This window comes from Dermacentor andersoni, chromosome 3 (genome assembly GCF_023375885.2).
Source record: "Dermacentor andersoni chromosome 3, qqDerAnde1_hic_scaffold, whole genome shotgun sequence".
NCBI classification, from domain to species: domain Eukaryota; kingdom Metazoa; phylum Arthropoda; class Arachnida; order Ixodida; family Ixodidae; genus Dermacentor; species Dermacentor andersoni.
Genome location: NC_092816.1, coordinates 123,014,852 through 123,037,493, shown reverse-complemented (window position 1 = coordinate 123,037,493; position 22,642 = coordinate 123,014,852). Strand labels below are relative to the sequence as shown.

The window sequence follows — 22,642 nt, the reverse complement described above, 5'->3', positions numbered from 1 at the left end:
ACGCCGCCGCCGTCCACTTTTCCTCGCCTAGCCAGAGCTGGCGCACTCCGGTCGCCCGGTCGGTCAGCTTACACCGCGACCTATGGTGAGACCGGCATCACTCCTTTCGCCAGCTTGTCGCCGCGTCGAGACTGTGACGCGTCCCCGCCCTCGGGGCAAGCCCGGACTCGCACACTCGTTAACCTCATGCAAGCCCTATGTGTGTTCCTTGCCGCTATGTCTGCTTGAGTGTTTATTTTAGGCATGTTTTCTATTTTCTTCTATTTATCTTAAGCCTTTTCTAGTGTGATTAAAAGTCTTTGTGTGTGTGTTCAAACCAACGGCTTTGTCCTCAATTGGGTTCTCGGAGGCTCCGCCTAAGAGAACCGTTAAAACATTGGGTACACAAACCTTTGCCCCCATAAGTGGGCCATCACAGCCACCGGTCCGAAGGCCACCGATGGCATCCTCCAATTGTTCGCAGAGCCACCACACAGTGCTCTTCGAGAGCCTGAAGTGCTTGCGCAACTCTTCCTCTGTCAACTCGTCAAATGCGTCCAGAAAAATGCGTCGCTGAGGCTGCCCGAGAGACTCCAAAAGCGCGACAATAGGAGCAGCCATCGTGACTCGTGAGCGCTAAACCCGGCCTGGGAAACTCCCCGGCTTCGGTGGCAGAGGTAATTGGTGCCATCTATGAGGAGGGCGGGGCCAAAAATCCATTTTCCTTGCATGGCCTCGTAGGTCTTCGCACGCCCACGCTCATAACTCCCTCACCTTCGACTGTCTCTGCGCGCTCCCGGCAGCCCACTGCCAGCTTAGCCCACTGCATGATGTTTCAGGTTTCATTATCTGCTGTTATCGGAAAGCGTGCGCTGCTGTGCGTTGATCGGCGTGGGTAGTCTCGTCAGTTTCGTGGTCCTCGATAGCTGTGTGCCTGTGCTCCGCGATGTTTCACCCGTTTCATGACGCGTATCGCTTGTGCATCGTGCAGTGGTGCGCGAATACCTCAAAAACAAGCCCTGCAAGGTTGTTCTGGGTGCCTTCCGGGTGCCCGGAGGCGCCACAAGGCTGCTGTTCCTGTTGACATGACAAAGTAAACAATCGTGTGCGTCGCCATTTTACTAGAGCATCGCCCTCCTGTTAGGGCCGTAACTGAAGGGGACCTTGATGCTAGCACTGAAAGAGTGTCTGCTCGAAAACAGCCAATGGCAGCCATGTGGAGATTCACCCCTGAGGCCAAACACTGAACACGGTTCCCTGAGCACAACATGAAGAGGCAAGCATTCTTGACGAATGCATTCATACCATTCAACAATTAAAAAAAAAGAAAGAACACCATTTATATTTATCACAGCGCAGGTAACATATAATTTCTCTGTGATTACAATTGTTTTCAACAATTCACATCGCTAACATTCCACGACAGCGGGTTGCGTTTTGATCTCGAAAAACGGGACCCCCGTCAGAGCCGCCCATGTCGGGCGAGCGACGATATTACGAGCAGGGGTGCGATCTCGTATGCGTTCCAAAATAGAATGGAGGCGGTTTGTTCCACCGAGCCGCACACGATTGGTCAATTTGAACCGTGACGAACGCCATGACGTGAATTGTGACGTGGGTCGTGACATCTCGCTGCTGTCAATCATTCCGTGTCTACTATCGGACGAACGCAACGGAACAGATACCGAGTCCGTCCGATTCGATAGGACTACGGGGGCTAGAAGGGAGGTGCGAGTTTCACAGCGGGCCGTGCACACAAGTGCGTGTTGTCATTCATGCTGTTGACAGGTGGCGCGCGCGTCGCATCTTAGATGCCTCTTTTCGGCTGGCGAACGTCTGTGAGGTGCATGCACCTTTGTGCTGCTGTACGTTTTCTCGCTGCTTTGCTAGCAGTCAGTTTCTTTTTTCTGATTACGTTTGCCCATTGTAACCTTAACATGTGCTGAGCACACAGGTAACAATGGAGAGATGTGTCAACCACCAAATGCATTGCTTTGCGCCCAGGTACACGTCAGGATACATCTCCGCCAGAAACAAGGGTAAGAAAGTCTCCACTTTTGCGGCCCCAAGCAATGAAGAAAGGCTGAAAGTGTGGCAACGTGCGGTACCACGTGCAGACAGACTCCTGGAGAAAACATCTGTGCTCTGTGAATTGCACTTTGAGCAAAGGTTCATCGTGCAAGACTACATCCACGTTCTGTATAGGGAGACCGTAAGGATTCCCTGCCGCCGACCACACCTATCTGAGGACGCCGTTCCCACGCTGTTTCCTAATACTCCAGCGTATCTTTCGAACAGGCTGCCCGTGAAGAGGAAGTCAAGAACGAGAGGCGAGGTGCTCGGGAAACAAAGAAAAAGGAGCGACGGCTCACCATGCAAGGTTGCTTCATTTGTGGCTGACAGCACCCGGGAGTCCATGGCAACTGACGACGACGCAGCAGCCAATGGCACAGTGATTTATTACACCTGCAGCCTGGAAAAACTGGACAAGTTACAGGTGAAAGTCTTCCAAGTGAATTCTGGTCGAGTTGTCACAGACGCGCCCACGTCACTTGCATTCAGCGTTTTTTCTCAGGCAGGTGACAGCGTGTGCTCTAAAAAGCTAGTGTGGTGCTCGGCGGAAAATACACTCTGTCACTGTGCCGTGTTCGTCCAAGGCGCAGTGTTGAAACAAGTCGATGTGTTTGACCCCCAAGGTGTGGAAAACCTGCTTCAGTTGGTTGATCAAATGAGTGTATGTCCTGGATTTGAGCAGAGCTTGGCGCCGAGTGAACTGCATCAAAGCCGTAACCGTGTAAATTACAGACTGCACGGTAATAAGCTGCACAGTAAAGGCTGTCAAGGAGTCTCCAAAGGTGAAAAGCCATGCATTCAGTGCAGGTACCTGCGGAAGCTTTTAGTAAATCAAGCTTGCTATAAGAAGAGGAAGGTGTGGGCGGCTCCTGTTTCTAATGCATCAAAAAAACTTGCTAAGTGCAACCTACAGCTGCATCGCGAAAAGGCAAAGGTTGCTAAGCTGAAAACAATGATGACAGCAATGAAATAAGAAAATGCTGCTATTTCAGAGGGGAAGCTGGAGAAGAGCCTCTCTGGACTGCCTTAAAAGCAGCGGCAGCAAGTTCAAGCATGCTTTCAAGCGTCAAAAAGAAAAGGCACGCAGGGAATGATGTATAGCCAAGAATGGGTATTAGAGTGAATCCTAATGAAAATAAGGAGCCCCAAGCTATACGAGTACATTGATAAGCAAAAGGTGATGGTACTCCCTAGCAAGAGTTGCCTGCACAAGTATATGAAGGGCTATAAGAGCTCTTTTGGCTCTTTTGACATCTAGGTGCAGTCGTGGTGCTATGCGCATTGGTTCGAAAAGTCACACCAAGGCGAAGGATTTCTTAGCCTACAGACGCCTGGGAAGCACAAATAGGGAAAGTAGGCTTTCTTATGCGAGGCACAGCTGAAGGGCTTCGCGTTACGCTTACAAGCACAATGTCTCTTCTTGATTACCTGGCAGAAGAGCTTGATTACAAGTACCTAATGACCTCTCGTTTGAGTCAGGATCACTTAGAAAATTTATTCTGTATCTTTAGGCAAATACCAGGCAACATTGATCACCCTACGCCGTCACAGTTCTTGATATCAGTGAATTGTTTGTCATTTTGTAGCTTAGCGAAGGCCCCGCCAAATGGAAATGTGTCGCCCTCATTGATGAAGAGCCTGCTCTCGGCAACCAGTGAAAGGCCAGGAAACATTCAAGGAAAGCTTGATCAGCTGGTGGATATTGGGTGCCTGAACAAAGTTCATGAGGTGCTTGCATCATGCGACCTACTTTCTGATCATGATGCGACTGTTGCAAATAAGGAGTGACTCGCGGATTTTCTACTATGTCGCAGGATATCTTGCTCGGAAGATGCTCAGCAAAACAAAGTGCCATGACTGCTCTAGAGCACTGCTCCTTCCAGCTGGCTCTGAACTTCCAAAGGAAGCTTGCCTCACACAAGAGGTTATTAATGGAGGGTTGCTACATTCATCTCAGGAGCTTCAGGAATTGATTACGAAGCTAGAGGATTCATTCACACATTGCTTCAGTGTCGATAGGTTAAAGGCCAACAGTGTGATGGATTTGATTTCTTCTTTGGCAAGGAACAGGCTAAGTACAGTTGGCTGCGACGAACACAGCACAGTAGCAACAAAGGATGTTGTGAAGTGTTACGCACTAACAAGGCTACATTTTCTAGTACAAGCACAGAACAAGGCTAGAGAGGGAAAGAGGCAAAGAATACGGCACCTTAACTAATTCGCTGCCAAAGCCAGCAAATCGCCGGGCTGCAGCATTTAGGATTTCCTGAAGCTGTTTACAGATAGCAGCACTTGTCACCTTATCTGAAGATACTTGGATATATTATCGATAGATGGCAGTACTGCCCTGTGTCGTTTGAATGCACTTTTCAATGTTGTCGTTTTTTTTTTTTTTTTCGTGATCTCCGGCGGCAGGAGGCATGGCGGCGCCCAGTGGACGGTGTGCTCTCTCCTTGCGCGAGATATTGGATATCCTCTTTGATAGCGACAACAAGGATCAGCCTTTCGGTGACAATGCTTGCTCTGAGCCTTCTTCTTCTGAACGAAATCAATATGATGGTAGTGGCGACTCGGATTCATCAGAGGACGACGCTCCGTGCCCTACCACGCCAAAGCAATTCAAGACTGACGAATGGACTTGGAATGTCAACGATTCTTCCAAAAATGTGAGCAAAATTCCTTTCTCTGCATCGCCGGGCTTGAAAAGAGCAATTAGCTCGGCCATGGATGACAACAGCTCACCTCTTGAATCTCTAAATGCATTGATAAAGGAAGAGTTTTGGGAGTCGGTGTCTGAGTACACAAATGCGTTTGCCCTGGAGAAGCAGCGTTCTGCGCCAGACCCGACTTGGTTCGCCACAACGACCGTGGAAGTCAAAGTGTACATTGTGTTGTGTATACTGATGAGTCAAGTGAGGAAATCATCTATAAACTCATACTTGTCTGAGAGGAGTGTTATAAACACACCAATTTTTCGATCAGTAATGCCAAGAAAACATTTTTGGGAGCTGTAAAAATACCTACATTTTTCCATTGCAGAGGAAACCGCCACCCAAGACAGGCTTCGCAAGCTGCGCCCTGTCCTAAATTATATGCTAAAGGCATCTGAGAGTGCTTACTCCCCTGACGAGAGTCTTGCGATAGATGAAAGCCTCATAAAGTTGCGCGGACGCCTGCCCTATGTCCAGTTCAACCCAAGCAAGCGGGCTCATTTTGGTTTAAATTTTACAAACTTTGTGAGTCTTCTAGTGGATACTGCCTAAGGTTTTCAATTTATACAGGTCAAGACACGAAGTCAAGTGCTACCAGCTCAATGCTGTGCAGTGAGGCTGTTGTAATTGATCTTCTTGGAGACAGAATTGCCGACGGGCACACTATTTATACGGACAACTGGTATTCGTCACCGAATCTCTTTTTGGCTCTCAGAAGTGCTGGTTCAAACGCTGTTGGAACCGTGAGGACGAATAGAAAGAACATGCCGAAAGAATTCAAAGAGCTGAAGCTGAAGAAGGACGAATGCAAAACTTCATTCTCTCATGGAATCATGGCGATGCAGTGGAAGGACAGAAAGCCCGTCACCATGCTTTCAACTTGCCACAGAGAAGCAGACATCATAGACACTAGAAAAAGGCGACACAAGGGGAATGAGCCAGTGCTGAAACCGCGAGTTGTACAAGACTACAACAAGGGAATGGGAGGCGTTGACCGTCAAGACCAGCAGTTGGCTTCCTTTCCCATTATGCGGCGGCATGCGAAAGGGTGCAAGAAGATATTTTTTTATGTTCTTGATATTGCCATCTAGAATTCCTACATATTGCAAGCTAAGAAAACTGGGAAGAAACGGTGTTACACTGAATGAAAGATCAGTCTTGCAGAAGGAATCATTGAAGAGGCAGCGGCGCTGGGATATCGAAGGCGAGGTGAGCACACTACGGGACCATCTCCAATGCGCCTTGAGGCTACCGAATGGGCCTATTTCCCACGCCAAATCCCGCCAAATCCTGCCAAGCAGAACCCCTCAAGGCAATGCCAGGTGTGTAAGGCCAGAGGAAAGAAAAGTGGAAGCTGCTGGGAGTGCGAAAAGTGTGGCGCTGCTCTGCACATGCCAGAGAGTGTCAAGATTTTTCACACAGTCAAATGCCTATGATTTGAAAAAACTTCACAGAATAAGATGTGAATATTTCTCAAATGTCAATAAATGTATTTCTATAATTGTCCAGCAAATGTTTTGCTTAGTGGCTCGTTACACACAGAAAGATGAGCGTGCGGCACGCGCGCGCCATTTCGGTCAAAAAATGCGCGGTACGGATGGCCGGCATGTGCGCGCGGCAGGCGGCAGTGAATGAGTTAAGCTGAGGCATGTTACCTGAGGGTGTGTTGTCCCTTGCATAGTGCGTTAATTTTCTAGTGTTTTGTCTTAGGCTGCATCACTTGTTTGTCCTTACTGGCTGGCTTTTCCCACATACTTGTCCATCCCTGCAATAAAATTTTGTGTTGTACTGCAAGGGCCCTGTTGCTTTTTCTAGCTTGAGAACGAAACATGCTCACAGCCGAGAGAAATCCAGCACTTTTCTTCGTCAACAACTTGCTGTGCTCTTTCAGGGGCTAAAATACCTAAAAAAGTTAAAAAGCTAAAACATATAGCTAAAGAAAGCTTTTAGCGAGAGCCTCCTACCCGTCAGCGTTACTCGCGCATCTAGTACGTTTGCGTTAATGCTAAGCTTGTTATCTTCCTGTTTAGAATGACTGGCCACGTCGGCCGATTACCATTTTATGTTCCTGTGGTGGGCAAGCCTCACGTAGTCAACACATGCTCCTTGACGCTAATACAAAGCAAAACTACCTCGCTCACGGAGCGCGCGAGCAGCGGAAGCGGGCCGCCGAGCACGATCTAAGAAATACAAGTGTCGACAGCAGCACCGCCGCAGCTGCAAGCATGATCTCTTGCTACACTCCGCGCCGGCCGATGCTCTCACCTCGCCTTCTAGCCACCGTAATATGACAGATTAGAACAGCCACCAAACGGCTTGGATTGGATTAAAATGTAAGCACTTGGGACAGTCAGCATCTTTCGTATCCGGTTCAATCCAATTCAGCACTGCCAACAATTGGAGAAAATGGCGTTTTCTTTCTCTGTTATCCCTTTTCGTGCCGCCTGCGCGGCTGCTGCAGTCGCGCAAAGACGACGACCCGAGGTAGATGATGCACTTGAAGAGTTGACGGAAGAAGAGTTCCAGCAGTATTCTCATCTGTCCAAACAAACAGTGCGAAACAGCTTGTGATCATTGGATGCCAGCGAGCCAGTGGCCTTTCCACGGAAAGGAAGGTGTTGTGCACGCTACGATTCTTCGGCACCGGAAGCTTCCAGAAGTGCGTTGGTCGCGAGGAGCTCATAGGCATGGCACAGTCGGCTGTGAGCAACACCGTTCATGAGGTGACGTGTCGAGAAAGGGTTATTACGCTCTAAACGTCATGGTCGTAAGTACCGTTTGAATGTTTTACTTCAAACTGTAGTCGCCATTTCTACTCGCCCATAGTAACAATTCATCAGTTTAATGCCCAAGCTGGCATAACTAGTAATGCAACGATTAAAAGAGGACAAGCAGGCAACTGTGTACGAGCTCGTTAAAGTTTGACCTGTCAGCAGTAATGACGAGTGCCATGTGTTCGTGTGCATAAGTCGTCTGCCGTTCCAAAATTGTGTTTTCGTTCTGGCGTGCATACACAATGGAGTTGTGCATTTCGGAGGTATTAAGGAAAATGGGCAGCAGACGCAGCAGAAATTGATACACTATAAGAATGATACGATGGAAGCATTTTGAACATGGAAGTACTTACATCCATTGCATGGGGTGGCTTTGGCATGTATGGGTGTTCTTGAACTACAGGGAGGATGAGGATGGTCAGAGGGAGAGGGGTAGCAGTAATAGTGAAAGCAAGCCCTTTCTGTCTGAGCGGGTGATGGAGTTTAGACTAAAGATGGCTCAGGAACGTCGCCAAAGTCTTGCCTTTGAACTGGAGCTCGCCAGGGCACATACAGCATCACCGTCGAGTGGTCGGGACGGCAGTGGCAGAGCACTTGAGAACAATAGAAACCCGAACACGAAATAGCGTAAATATTCAGAAGTATTAGTCGGTGCTTTCCCCAAATTTTCCACAGACGCCGAGGTCCCCATATGGTTCGAATCTGTAGAGCGCACCCTGGAGGCCTACGAGGTGCCGCAAAGCTGTGGGGGTCATATAGTTTTTCTGCTCCTGTCAACACGTTTGACTCCCACACAACGCCGTGACTATGAAGCTTTAAAGGAAGTCGTCCTTGATGAGCTGCAGTTGTCTCCACTCGAATATCAAAAAAGTTTTTTTGGAGTACAGAAGCGGAAGACCGAGATGTGGAAGTATCACAACTCGTCTTGCCAGTTACCTAAATTTGTATGTGGCATCTAGGGACGTGTCAAATTTTGCAGAGCTGCTAGAACTCTTGGTGGCTGACCAGCTGAAGACAGTGTTGTCGGAAGAGGCGCTCAGGTACGTCAGGCTGCGAGAGGGTGCAGGGTGGTACTAGGCCTCAGAAATTGCTTTTGAGGATGCTCACGGCCGCGTACATACATAAGGGGCAACCTCGGGACGCCAGCAGTAAGGGCCCGGAAATGACAAATGAGAACCGCGGCAGCAGTGGTTTGGTTTCGCACCAAGGTAAGAGGACAAAACCAAAATCTCCGTATCTGCCCGCAGGACAGCAGAGGCCAACAATCTGCTTTGAGTGCGGGTCGGCTGGGCGCATTAGGCCAAATTGTCCGCACATCCGTGGAAGGCTGGCGCAGACGGCCGCCCAGCAGGAACAGCCAGAGAAGCTCGTTGCTCGGGTGTCGCTAGAGAACCCATCCGCGGGTGACCGCTTGTTGTGTGTAGCTCTCAATTGTAGGGGCCGAACAATGAAGGCAATAGTGGATGTGGGCACAGAGATAACTGTAGTTCATGAAAGCGCTGTACCACAGGAATTAGCACAGTCGCACGGTAGCATAAACCTCCATGCAACATTTGGCGAACGGGTTGAAGCGAAACTCGTAGCACTACCGCTGACGCTAAAACAGGGCCAACCCGTGTTTTCCAAAGTGGAGGAGGTGACACCAGTAATGTGCGCACTCACTGATAGGCTGAGCGTGAGCGCAGACTGCCTGCTCTCAGCAGAGGACTGGAGCATGCTCCAGCAAGGTCAAGACGAGGCTTGCGAGCCAACAAACTCCCGCCAAGCAGCAGCGAAGAGCTGATTACAGCCGTAGGACTAGATGGGGAACGGGTTAATGCCGAACACCCGGTTACTGGTACGAGCAGGGCCGATGCGCTGCATCCGAACGAGGAAGGGGCAGAAGAAGAATCCCCCAGTAGCTTCGATACAGTGAGGGGTGATGCTGGGACATTACGTGAGGAACAAAAGAGTGATGCGACTCTCAGCAGGGCCTGGAAAAATACGGTAGAAGGAAGAGGCGGCATGGTCGTGATTGATAGACTCCTTTACCACCGTGACCAGGTATTGGGACAGCCAATAAAACAGCTGGTGTTACCAACGACATGGCACGCTGAGGTACTCAGTCTCGCCCACGAGTCATGCTGGGGCAGCCACCTTGGCTGTCGCAAGACTAGAGTGAGGATTAAGTTTATTTTCTTTTGGCCAGGCGTCGAAAAAGACGTTCAGATAATCTGCAACAGTTGCCACAGGTGTCAAATCAGGGCAGACAAAAGACAATCAGACCGAGTGCCCATCACGCCTCTAGTAAGGCCGCAGTACTCTTTTCAGAAGGTCAACCTAAACATTATCGTGCCGATCGATCCCCCGAGAAGTCGCGGCCATCACTATGCCTTGTGCATCATAGATCTTTGCTCTTGAAAAAGCATTTCAGCTAGGGGACTAGGTGCTTGCGTTCGATAATAACCTCCTTGGTAAGATGTACCCAAAGTGGCTAGGACCTTGCACGGTCAAGGAGAAGTACAGGCAGCACTCTTATTACATCGAAACCCTGGAAGGAAGGTGCACGCTCGTTCACGCGAACCACTTAAGGCTGTACACATCTCGTGTAGCTAGCACAGGCATTATATTCCGCGATCACCGCGAGTTTGGAGAGGTGGAGTACACGCCGCGTTCGGGCAGGGTTCTCGGCAGTACGGCCCTCCTGCCCGCAGACAGTATAACACATTTGGAACCGCCGGAGCACGCGTTAGCGAATGAGGCGTTTCATAACATGCCGCCTTGTTTACCGGCAAAATTGGGATAGCAAGAGTGAGCGAGCACCACATAAAACTGATGGAAGGAGCCGCGCCAAAGCGTTGCCACCCCTATCGCATTCCGGTAGCCCTGAAGAGCGAGGTCTCCAAACAAATATTGTAACTACTAGAGTTATGGCTGATCTATAGGTGTGAAAGCCCCTTTGCACATCTGTTGGTGTGCGTCCCCAAGAAAGACGGCACAGTGAGACTGTGTGTTGATTATAGAAGCTCAAACGCGATGACCAAGCCAGATGCATTTCCTATGGGATTTCCACAGGATTTAATTATGAACATTGGGCAGGCTAGTCATATTACCCTTATTAATTTACGTCAAGGTTATTGGCAGGTGCCTTTAGCGGACGACTCACAGAGGGTGGCGGCATTCGTATCACACTTGGGTCAATTCGCTTGGAGGGTGATGCCATTCGGTCTCAGTAACGCCGCAGCTAGTTTTCAAAGGAGCATGAATCAGCTGTTAGCCCTGCATGAGGACTACGCCTGCGCATATTTGGACGGCATCGCTGTTTTCAGCAGGTCGATACAGGAGCATATCCGACACGTTCACACTGTTTTCTCAGCTCTGACATCAGTGGGATTGGTAGCAAACCTTGAAAAATGTCAGGTGGCCCACGGATCTATCCAGTATCTCGGGCATGTGGTAGGCTCCGGCAAGCATGGTCCGGACCCTACTAAGCTCGCGGCCATCAAGGGACTGCAGGTGCCGCATACTAAAAAGGAACTGAGAGGCGTCCTTGGCCTCTGTGGTTATTACACGGGATACATTTCAAATTTCGCGGCCATCGCGAAGCCGCTCACGCAGATGACTGCTAAGCACATTCCCAATCGCATTCCGTGGTCTCCTGAGGCCAACGAGGCATTCGAAGGTCTCAAAAGTGCTCTGTGCCGTAGAGTAGAGTGCCGAGTAAGTGCCGTAGAGCTGGCGACTCCAGACTCAAGCAAGCCATTTTGGCTATTCACCGATGCCTCTGCATTGCTGTGGGGGCATGTCTAGCTCAGATGACCGACAATGGCACAGAGTGCCCCATTGCTTTTGCCAGCCACCGCTTCACGCCCACTCAGATGTGGTGGTCTACAATTGAACGCGGGGCGTTTGGTGTCATTTGGGGTCTCAAAAAGTTCGACACCTGGGTCTTTGGCACGAAAGTATTTGTAGTATCCGACCATAACCCTCTTGCATACCACACTCAGTCCACGCCTCAGGGAGCAAAACTGACACGTTGGGCTTCAGTGCTGCAGCGCTACGATGTAGTGGCGCGACACAAAAAGGGGATCGCACATACTAACGCCGGCCCACTTTCGCGTCTGACGAACCATTGCTGGGAAAAGGATGTAGAAGACAGGGAACCCACAGTGACGGACAGTGGAGGCGAGGGAACAAGTGTGGTGTGATATGACTGCGGTAACCACAACGACCTAGGACAATGAACTCATGCGTCCGTATTTCTGTGTGTGCCTTGTTCTTTTAGTGCGTTTATTTTGGTGAGTGTGGTCTTCTAAGCTGCATGATGTACGTTTATGTCTTTTCCTGCAAAACTTCCGGCTCATCTTTGTAGGATGCTGCATACTAGTTTCATGGAACAAGCCCTCTTGCATCAGGGAAGCGTTTGCCATTTGTTTCGTGTGTGTATTTGCTTTGTCTGCGTCTTGTTTGTACCTATTTTACTGTGGCATTCATTCATGTGTTCACACTTACTACGGAATGTGCCACATACAGCACACATCATAAAGTGCTGGCATTTAGTTGTCTCAATAAGCGAGCCAGCGCTGTACATTGTTCTTGGTTTCTTACTGTCGTGAGCGTGGCGTGGCTTACACATTTCCCTACGTGTGCGAACTGAGACCATCGTTAAAATGCGATGCCTAAGCTTGGCTAGTAACTTCTTTTTGTCATGTCCAGATGCGGCGTATGTACAAGGTTACACGCAGCCTGTTCTTGTTTTGGTTTCTGCTTCGACAACACTGTAAGGGAGATGTTGTCTTATCTTGGGTGGGGGGTGTATAAGCACCGCTACGGGCGGCGGCAAAACAAACCCAAAAACACGGCACTGGCCATCTCGGAAGTGGCCATGCATCTTGACGAGCTTATTTGGCACACTTGAGTAATGGCTGTCAACGGTTGACACAGAGCGGGGTCTTGCAGGCAAGCAAAGTAAACATGCTGCCGGCCCCCCTAACTGCCGCAGAGCTCAGGGAGCGAAGAGGACCACCAGCGCCACAGTAGCGGCCGCACATGACAGTGAAAAGGGAGCTTCGAACCCCCGTCGCGTTGTGCTTCTGCAGAATCTCTGCAGGCGTTTTCCTTGCACGTGGCCGGCTGGCGGGTGTGAACTGATTCACAGCTTGAGGTTTCCCGAATGGGCGTCCAACGCCCTAATAGGCATGCGCGGGCGTCCAACAGCCTAATAGGCATGCGCATCTGACTTCTGCGGTTCTCTGGCGGGTGACCTTGGAGTATGCGTGGTTCGAGTCTGGGCGCGGGCAGCGGGGATCGCACGGCGTCAACCGGGCGCGCAAGCTTCATTACTTTTTGTGGGTTTGCACTGCGCACTGACTGGCGTGTGGGTTCTTAAAACCGCATAAGAGCCTACGGCTTTGTCTCGGTTCCGAGACGCCGAGGGAATGTTTTCTTCGGCTTATGGCCCTGACACAGGGCCGACCTTGGCGGGTGGGCAATTATACCGTGCAACAGTTTGCCTTGCAAACAAGTGGTTGTTTATGGCGCCACATGGCCTTCGGTTTCTTGGAATCTGGTCACGTCGTGGAGGTGTTTGAGGACTGACAACATGATCCCGACGTCTCCTGGCTTTTGGGTTTTGCCCATGTGTTTTGTTAGTCAGCACTTGTTACGCCGGCTGTGCTCGCGTGTCATTTCTTGGAACGTGCGACGTGTACAGCTGGCGTGACCCTCACCTCTTTGTTGTTGTATATTGTGTATTTTGGGTGAGGATTCTACACTGTGAACTGTACTGAAAAAGTGTGCTTTGATTGATGGTTGTTCGACTGGCCAATCACGCATGCAAGTTCGGCTAAACGCAGTGATTGGTGAACGGATTGTCCAGTTGGGACGCCAGCCGGCAGTAATTCGTCAGCAAAGATTTTGGGCGGAGCATCGTGTCTAGAAAAGGCGGCCGCCGCGCTCCGATCGTTGTTTTCCGATCGCTCCCATACAGCACCTGGCTTTGGTGCTAAGCACCATCGGCTCTGCTGAAATAGGGTCGCCCTATGTGGTCCAAACCAGTGTAACTCTTTGCAACCGATGTATTGTTGAAACTATGCAATCTTGTAACTGAACTCCGTAATTTTATCTGTAAATACAAGTTTTGTTCGCTCGTACTTCAGCCTCTTTGTCACTCGAATCTAAGTCACCCACTGAACCACTTGTTCAATAGTTGCGCCGTTTGCTTGAAACGGGGTAGTCGCTAGCGCCACCACAAAACGTTTCACAAAACTGCGACACCACCTAGCGCCATTTCAAGAAATTAACCGCAATAATTTGTTTCAGTCGTTCCGCATCCCAAATTGAATCTTTGAAAAGCAACACCAACACATTTTGCTACTCAGTCATAATAGTCAAATATTTCTCAAAATGTTAGAAATGCTTCTCAATATATTATACGGTCCCCAAGTAGACGTCAAAAGCATGACGCAGGCTTCCACTTCACTCATTGGCTGTTTGCTTCCTCTTGTTCTCGCGAACATTGCGGACCGCCTATTTCGTGACGTAAAGAACAGACCGCCTCCATTCGATTTTGGAACGCCTACAAGATCGCACCACAGGCAACCGGCAATAGAACAACTAGTTTTTGTTTGATGATAAGAAAATCTACAAAAGTAGTCTAAAATCATGTATGGGAAGAAAAAAAAATTGTTAATAGTTTGTTGAAGTGGATGTCTGTTTGTGCGCCAACACCGCATGGCGGGCGTGTAAACTTCTTGCGAGGGTTTTGAAACAGGTTATAGCAGTTTTGGACTTGTGCCGAGACACCGGGAGCCACCAGTGATTCCGTATAACACAAAGACAATGGACGCTGTCTATAACGTAACTCAGGTTACTTGCATTGAGGATTGGCCGGCACTATGGCCCATAAGAACAAGCATGTGACGAGACGACTCTGGACTGAGGTGGTGAAAATTGTGATGCGCAACGCTGCTGTAACAGGCAAGTGCTGAATTTTATGCGAGTGTCATACTGGGCACTTTCAATCACAATCAAGCCGGGTTGAAATCAGGATTCTTGATCGTGTGTGTTGCGCAAGTTAAGAATTAACTTTCCTCAAACCCAAACATTTCTCTCGAAGGTGATCTAGCAGCACCATGTTACACGCATGGAAGTGCTCACTTGTGCGTGTATTGTGTGGCTGCTTGCCCTTCCCTTCTACACACACATATGGCCTCGTAGCACTTACATATACGCTTACCGGGGCACATAACCTGTGCTCCGTGTTAGGGTGTCATGACAAGTCACAAGCAGGAAAATCAACAAAGCTAGAATATTGCTGTTACTTGCCCCCAACATAGATCACCCAAGCTTCAACCACTTGCATCAAAAAAAAATTAGAAATCGCCACGATGCTTACAGGATGCACTTTCTGTTCCAGTGACTTCACGTCTAACAGGAAAGCAAGGATGACCAGTAAACCTTCTGGCAAGGGGTTCAAGTCCTGGAATGATGACATGGTAAGCCAAGCTAAAAATCTCTGGTTGCTCATTCAGAACTGCTTTGCTTGCCATTGTTGTGTCAGCACCAGCAACATTGTACTTTGTTTTCTGCAGTCAAACGTGTTGGTGCTGCAACCTTTCATTTGTTTATCGATGCCACAGTTTTGTTCTTGCACCCTTTTCAAAGGTCTTTGGTTGTTTCAGGTCATTATTTTACCTATTGCCATATATTTTTATTAGAAGAAGTTATTCAATACCACTTCTCATATTTATTTATTTATTTTTCCTTTTCCTTGCATAAAATAAAAAATGGCTATTGACAGCATCAAGCAGACAGGCTTGCAGAAGCCAACCATGCTTGGTCTAATGAGTCAGCTTGTTGCCAATCAATGAACCATAACTTTTCTTAGATCACCCTCACTTACGTGAACTACGGGATGGTCAATGCTACAAAGGTCACAACCCAAGTTCTGCACATAACTGTCTGGCATCAGGTTGGCCGAGCCAATTAGTCTAGGCGACTGCATAATACAATGGCTCTGAGATCAAAGCAATAATCTGAGATCTGAGGCAATAATCTGAGAGCTCTAGAGAAATTGTACCGATTGCATAGTAACCGTAATCGTGTGTACTTACATCCAGCACTTTTTCATCACAAAGTATTAATTAATTGCTTTTAATTAGTTAACATTTTAATTATTGCTTGAATCACAAACAAATCAATTACAAAGTTGTAGGGCACTTCAAATAACCTCCAAATCGAGCATTTGTTTTGTGTTCAGCTTTTCCTGATTGGTTTTTCTGAGAAAAAACAAAAGCATGCGAAACATCTAAAACACAAAATAGATAAGCACTCGCACGCCGCTACTCAAGCACTCCCAAGCAAGTGGCCACAAATACACACCTTTACTAGAGGTGGCAGCTCGAGACAGAGATTCACACTACGTGCTAAGCATAGCGGAGCTATAGGAGGGGGAGGGAGGGGGGGATTTTGAAGCCGGGAAACCGTGACAGTGCACTTGGGACAAATTTTATGCACTCATCTTGTTCTGTAGAAAGTCACGCCCAGAACGTATATTCCTTTTGTTCCCTTTAGCAATAGAAACAAACCCTGCGCAAGCTATTCTTATTTAATGCGTTCTGGCGGATCTGTATGGCCAGCATATGCTGTTGTCGATTATGTAAATCATTTTGCTTGATGTGTCAGCATGTAGATAATAACTGGATATTTGAATAGTACCACGCCAGTGACCTGCTCTTCAAGAAGACAGTCATGCCCTTCACGAATGATCAGAAGGATAAAATTATCCTTGCTCTGGGGGCGGCGCGCGGTGACAAGAGGAAGACAACCAAGCTATTTCGGATGTGGCATTGTGGAGGAAGCCCTAGTCTGTCAACAATGCTTAACATGTATGACGTCCTTTGCGAAATGGGTAACTTCACAACAAAGCGATCCAGGACTGCAATGGTAGTTCAAGAAGTGGAAACAGATGTTTAGGCATTCTTTGCTGCTAACCCTCACGGTAGTGTGCAGGACGCCAGTGCGGAGGCCAGTACCTCAAGGTCATCTGTGTGGAGGATTTTAAAAAAAGGTCATATGCACCCGTACCATGTACATCTCCATGAAAAACTTGAAGACACAGATTTTGAAATGGACCTGACTTTGCCAATTGGATTTTCACAAAATGCGAAGAAGAACCAGACCTTCTCATTCACGTGCTTTGAATGGATTAGGCTAATTTCTCCAGAAACCCACAAGTTTAATCTTCACAATGTGGACTACTGGAGTGATAGGAGTCCCCACTGACTGGCAAAAACACAACACCAATACCAGCGGTTGTTTAATGTGTGGTGCGGTATTTTTGATGGCAATATCATTGGACCCATCTTTTTAGACAACACACTAACGATGCAACACTACATTCACATCCTCCCCCTCAGGGGCGTCTGCATCAGCAGGCGTTTGGTGTGCTGCGACACCAGGTACCCGAGCACATGGGCGTTGGACCCTCCCACATCTTACCGTGCTCGGCTTAGCTGTGTCCGGGGAAAGGGGGATCCTGGAGGTTGAGCCGATGCTGGGTGTTCGGACTTAAGGCCCCCCGGCGGAGGCAACACACCTCTGTGGCCTCTGCTTCACGTAGACGGCACCCCCGGACTGACCCACCCGGGGGAAATCGGTAGTTGCCTTTTCCTGTCTCTCTCTCCCTACTACCTTCATCTTTCTCTTACTTTCCACCTTTTCTGTCTTCTTCTGGCTTCCCCTTTACTTCCAATTTTTCCAGGCAGCAAGGGTTAACCTTGTGTGAATAGCCAACCTAGGTTATTTCATATTTGGTTATAGTGGTAATGTACAGCTGGCATTTGCAGGCCGTGTTTCACAGGTCCTGCAGCGTCCCCTTGTAGGACTCCACGGTGGGTGGCTGGCGTTACTGCCGAAATATCACATATCTTTATGGATAGCTCCTTTCCTCAACTCCCTGATCGCCCTCAGAAAAGAGGGCGCACCGATGAAGTTTTTCAGTTTTGCGGATGGCAAGTCCACAACTTTCCACGTTCCATGTAGTTCACTCGGAAAAACCCGGCAAACCAGTGTGCACAATTTCACCTTTCCTTGTATCGAAGAATTTAATTGATGTTTTTGGCGCCGGTTATAAGGCGACCAGAATGACAAATGGTGATCTCCTCCTGGAGCTCCGCGATAAGAAGCAATACGAGAAACTGCCGAAACTAGTGTCATTTGGGGAGACCCAACTAACGGTAACCCCGCACCGTACTATGAACACCACCCGCGGCGTTGTGTCGGACGATGACTTGCTGGAGCTCACCGAGGCTGAACTCTTGGAGGGCTTCAGTGAACAGAATGTAATCAGCGTCAAAAGAATTAAGATGAGCCAAGATGGCAAAGAAATCCAAACCAAGCACCTGATAATAACCTTCAGATCAAGTGTTCTGCCCGAGTCAATAGAGGCAAGGCACATCAAGCTCCGTGTCAGGCCATATGTGCCCAATCCGCTCAGATGTTTCAAATAGCAACGTTTCGGCCACAGTTCGCAGAGCTGCCGAGGCCGTCAAACCTGTGTGAAGTGCAGTGCCCACGAACATACTTCTGAAGCTTGCGAGAGCAGTCTCCATTGTGTAAACTCTGAAGGGGACGCCACATACTGGCGGCCGTGCCCATCCTTGAAGAAAGAAAAAGAAATTGTGACAATAAAAGTAAAGGAAAATATAAGTTTCAAGGAGGCACGCAGGCGGGTATCCTACCTGCCCAAGAACACATTTGCCGAAGTGGCGCGCCAGGGGGCAGCACCACAGCGGTCTCCGGCGGCTGTTCGACTCACACCCAGTGAGGCGGCAGAAACGCCATCCGCCCCCTCGGCAGCTGCAGCTAGCGCTGCTACGCCAACCCAGCAGAAGGGGCCATCTACCTCCGGGCAGGTGCCCCCAAAGGCATCGTCCAACGTGCCGAGGCCTTCACGCCAAACGAAGCGCTCGTAAGAGCGCGTGTTCAGCGCCTCGCAAGAGGCGATGGACACAACCACCAGCAAGACGGTGCCACCAGCGCCTAAGGAGTGGCGAGGCACTCTCGATCGCTCCAAAAGAGACAAAACTCCTGTCACGGCGCCTGAAAAAGGCCCGTGAGCAAATCCTCATCTCGTAAACACGCAGCACCCAACACATATAGCATAATGGATACACAAATACTACAATGGAATGTTAGAGGACTTCTCCATAACCTCGACGACATTAGAGAAATAATACACAAACCCAACCCCCAGCTGCTGAGTGTTCAAGAGAACACCTCAAACCTACCAATACAAATTTTCTTTGAAACTACACCACCTTCCACAAAGACCGTGAGGAGGCTAATGCCTCCGGCGGTGTAGCAATAATAGCCGACAAGGCGGTAGCTTGCCGACCTGTTGCCCTTGACACGCCCCTTGAGGCAGTGTCAGTTCAGGCCATCCTTTTTAATAATATAGTAACTGTGTGTTCCCCTTATATACCACCAAACCAGCATCTCGAAAAAACAGACCTTTACAACCTCACTGACCAGTTTCCCAAGCCTTATATACTCGTGGGAGATTTTAACACTCACAACACAATGTGGGGAGACTCGCAATGAACTCATTGCGAGTCTCATTGAAAATTTCCTTTTAACCTCCGGTGCATGTCTATTTAACAAGAAAGAACCAACGTATTATAATCCACATAACGCGTACTCATCAATAGACCTGGCGATCGGCTCCACTTCCATCTTTCCTGATTTAGAATGGTATGTAATTAAAAACCCATTCGGAAGTGATCACTTCCCAATAACGCTTAACTTCGTAAACAAACATGACTTGCATCCACACTTCCCTCTCTGGAAACTGGCCTCAGCTGACTGGGAACGTTTTAGGGAATCCGCTCACATATCACGGGATTTTATAGATAATTTTACTATAGATCATGCTGTTTCATACTTCACTGCTTTTATCATTGACGCCGCTGAAAAGTGCATTCCTCAAACAAGAGGCATTTCATCCAAAACACGGGTCCCCTGGTGGAATGACAATCGTAGAGAGACGCGGAAGAGACAAAATAAAGCCTGGAGCAAACTGCGTGAAAGTCCTACAGCGGAAAATCTTCTAGAATTGAAACAAGTCAAATTACAGGGAAGAAGGACGCGACGACTGGCAAAGAGGGCAAGCTGGCAGAGGTTTCTCTCTGGTATAAATTCATATACTCAAGAATCTAAAGTGTGGGATGGGCTGAAAAGGCTTAAGGGGCAAGAAATTCATCCGTTGGCCCTCGTAAACAATTAAGCAAACCACTTGGAAGACCAAGCAGACGCCCTTGGCGAACACTTCCAGCACGTTTTTAGTTCTAACCATTACTCCGGGGCATTTCTAAAACACAAACAAGTAGCAGAACGCAAGGCTATCGACCGAAAATGCAGACAGAACGAACCCTTCAACGCGCCTTTTAACATCGCCGAGTTGAGAGCCTCCCTGACAGCATGTCAGAGCTCCACACCTGGACCGGATAGGATCATGTACGACATGATTAAACACCTCCCCAGTGATACTCAAATTACTCTGCTAGCACTTTTTAATGCAATATGGGCTGCGGGATACCTCCCTAACGCATGGAAAGAAGCCCTGGTCGTTCCGATTCTTGAACAGGGCAAAGACCCCACATTAGTAAGAAGTTACTGCCCAATTGCACTTACAAGTTGTATATGCAAACTTTTTGAGAAAATGATAAACCGTCGACTTTTACACTTCCTTGAATTACATAAATTTCTTGATCCATATCAGTGTGGTTTTAGAGTAGGACGATCTACAACCGACCATCTAGTGCGCATGGAAGCAAACATTGGCGACGCCTTCGTGCATAAACAGTCCTTCTTATCCGTGTTTCTCGACATGGAAAAGGCGTACGATAGAACTTGGAGCTATGGCATCCTGCGTGACCTATCGACGCTGGGGATCCGCGGCCCTATGTTAAACATTATAGAAAGCTACCTGGAAAACCGTACATTCCGAGTGAAAATAGGTAATGTGCTGTCACGAGCATTCATACAGGAAACTGGGGTACCCCAGGGAGGCATACTGAGCTGCACGCTCTTTGTAGTTAAAATGAACACACTTCGTAAAACATTACCCCCATTAATTTTTTATTCCATCTACGTAGACGACATACAGGTAGGTTTCAAATCCTGCAACCAAACAGACTGTGAGAGGCAGGTACAACAGTGCTTGAACAAAGTCTCCAAGTGGGCAGACGAAAACGGGTTCAAAGTGAAACCCAACAAAAGTTATTGCGTTCTTTTCACCAGGAAAAAAGGGCTTGCTGCAGATCCCACTGTTGAAATATATGGGCAACGAATACCCGTAAACAAGGAACACAAATTCCTAGGTGTTATACTTGACTCCAGGCTTACATTCATCCTACACATAAAATATCTTAAAGAAAAATGTTTTAAAACAATGAACTTACTTAAAATTCTATCCCACACAACATGGGGTAGCGACAGAAAGTGTTTATTGAATCTTTACAGGAGCCTAGTTTGATCACGACTGGACTATGGTGCTGTGGTTTATCACTCTGCCGCCCCGAGCACGGTAAAAATGTTAGACCCCATCCACCACCTGGGTATGCGCCTGGCCACTGGCGCCTTTAGAACAAGCCCTGTCGAAAGCCTATACGTCGAGTCATATGAGTGGTCACTCCATTTTCAGAGAACATACATCAGCTTCACCTATTTTCTTAAAGTACACTCTAATAAGGAACATTCGTGTTTCACGACAGTAAACGACTTGACTTGTGAAACACTTTTCCGTAACAGACCCTCTATGAGACTTCCTTTGTCACTGCGTATAAGAGAACTTAGTGAAGAAATGGATGTCCCGATACTTGAACATCGCCTAATGGCTCCAGCTAATCTATTACCGCCCTAGGAGTGGCAGGTGATAGAATGTGACATACCCTTTGTAGAGGTCTCGAAGCACGCTCCTGAGCTTGAAATTGTTATGCATTTCCGTGAGCTTCAATCGAAGTACTCCTGCTACGAATTTTACACAGACGCGTCCAAATCCCATGCTGGCGTATCCTACGCTGCTGTTGGTCCCTTTCTTTCTGAATCTGACGTGTTGAACCCCCTAACAATTATCTTCACTGCAGAAGCCTATGCAGTACTGTCTGCAGTAAAACATAAGAATACACTGAAACTTGACAGAGAAATCATATTCACAGACTCGTTAAGTCTTGTAAAAGCACTCATTTCTTTACAAAAGCATACAAATCCTGTCTTCAATGAACTCTACACACACTTATGTAACATCTACTTATCACACAGACATGTAGTACTATGCTGGGTTCCTGGCCATAGAGGAATCGAGGGAAATGTGCTTGCTGACGAGATAGCCAAATCAATAGCATCGTAGGGTATTCGTTCTCCTGCAGTCCCTGCCACAGACATGAAGCCTTTCCTCAGAAACAAACTGCGAAGCCACTGGCAACGCTTGTGGGACGCAGAAACGAATAATAAGCTTCACATAATTAAGCCTAAGTTAGGTTCCTGGCACTCAACAACGAAAACACGAAGAACAGATGTTCTGTTCACTAGACTAAGAATAGGACACACATTTGGCACTCATAACTTTCTCCTGACCGGTAACGAGCCTCCAACCTGTGGTAGATGCGGCGACAGGCTTTCCATCCTCCACGTCTTCCTGGAGTGCCGGGAAGCCGAAAGAGACAGGAGGAAACCTTTTCCTTTTGCATACAGCCATCCGGCATCCCTCTGCATCCGGCCATGTTTCTTGGTGTAGAACCGCTTTTTAAGACCAAAGCAGTCCTCGCTTACTTGAAGGATGTTGTGCTACACGTGACAACCTCATAATTAGGTAGTGCATCCTCTTTCAAGAGGGTACCTCTGCGATAGTTTTCTTTGCATAGCACATGCCTCTAGGTCCTTGGCTTTCAAGGGCTCTGGTGAAGCAGAAGTGCTCTAGAAAATTTTAGCATCTGACATATTTTGTATATTGTACCATTCTGTTCCCAATGCATTTTAGTATTCATATTACACGTGAATAATCATTGCCATAGTTTTATTACGCGTATATTTTATACAATTTACTCAAACTCTTTTAGGCCTCTT

The 22,642-nt window shown here is 48.2% G+C and overlaps 1 protein-coding gene and 1 pseudogene across 1 annotated transcript in view; one reads left to right on the top strand and one right to left on the bottom strand.

Moving 5' to 3' along the window:
• The window catches only part of LOC126538671 (uncharacterized), a 109,348-nt gene that overhangs the window by 4,814 nt on the left and 81,892 nt on the right, over positions 1-22,642 (bottom strand). The window lies entirely within an intron of this gene.
• LOC126537789 (piggyBac transposable element-derived protein 4-like) lies at positions 415-7,276 on the top strand (annotated as a pseudogene).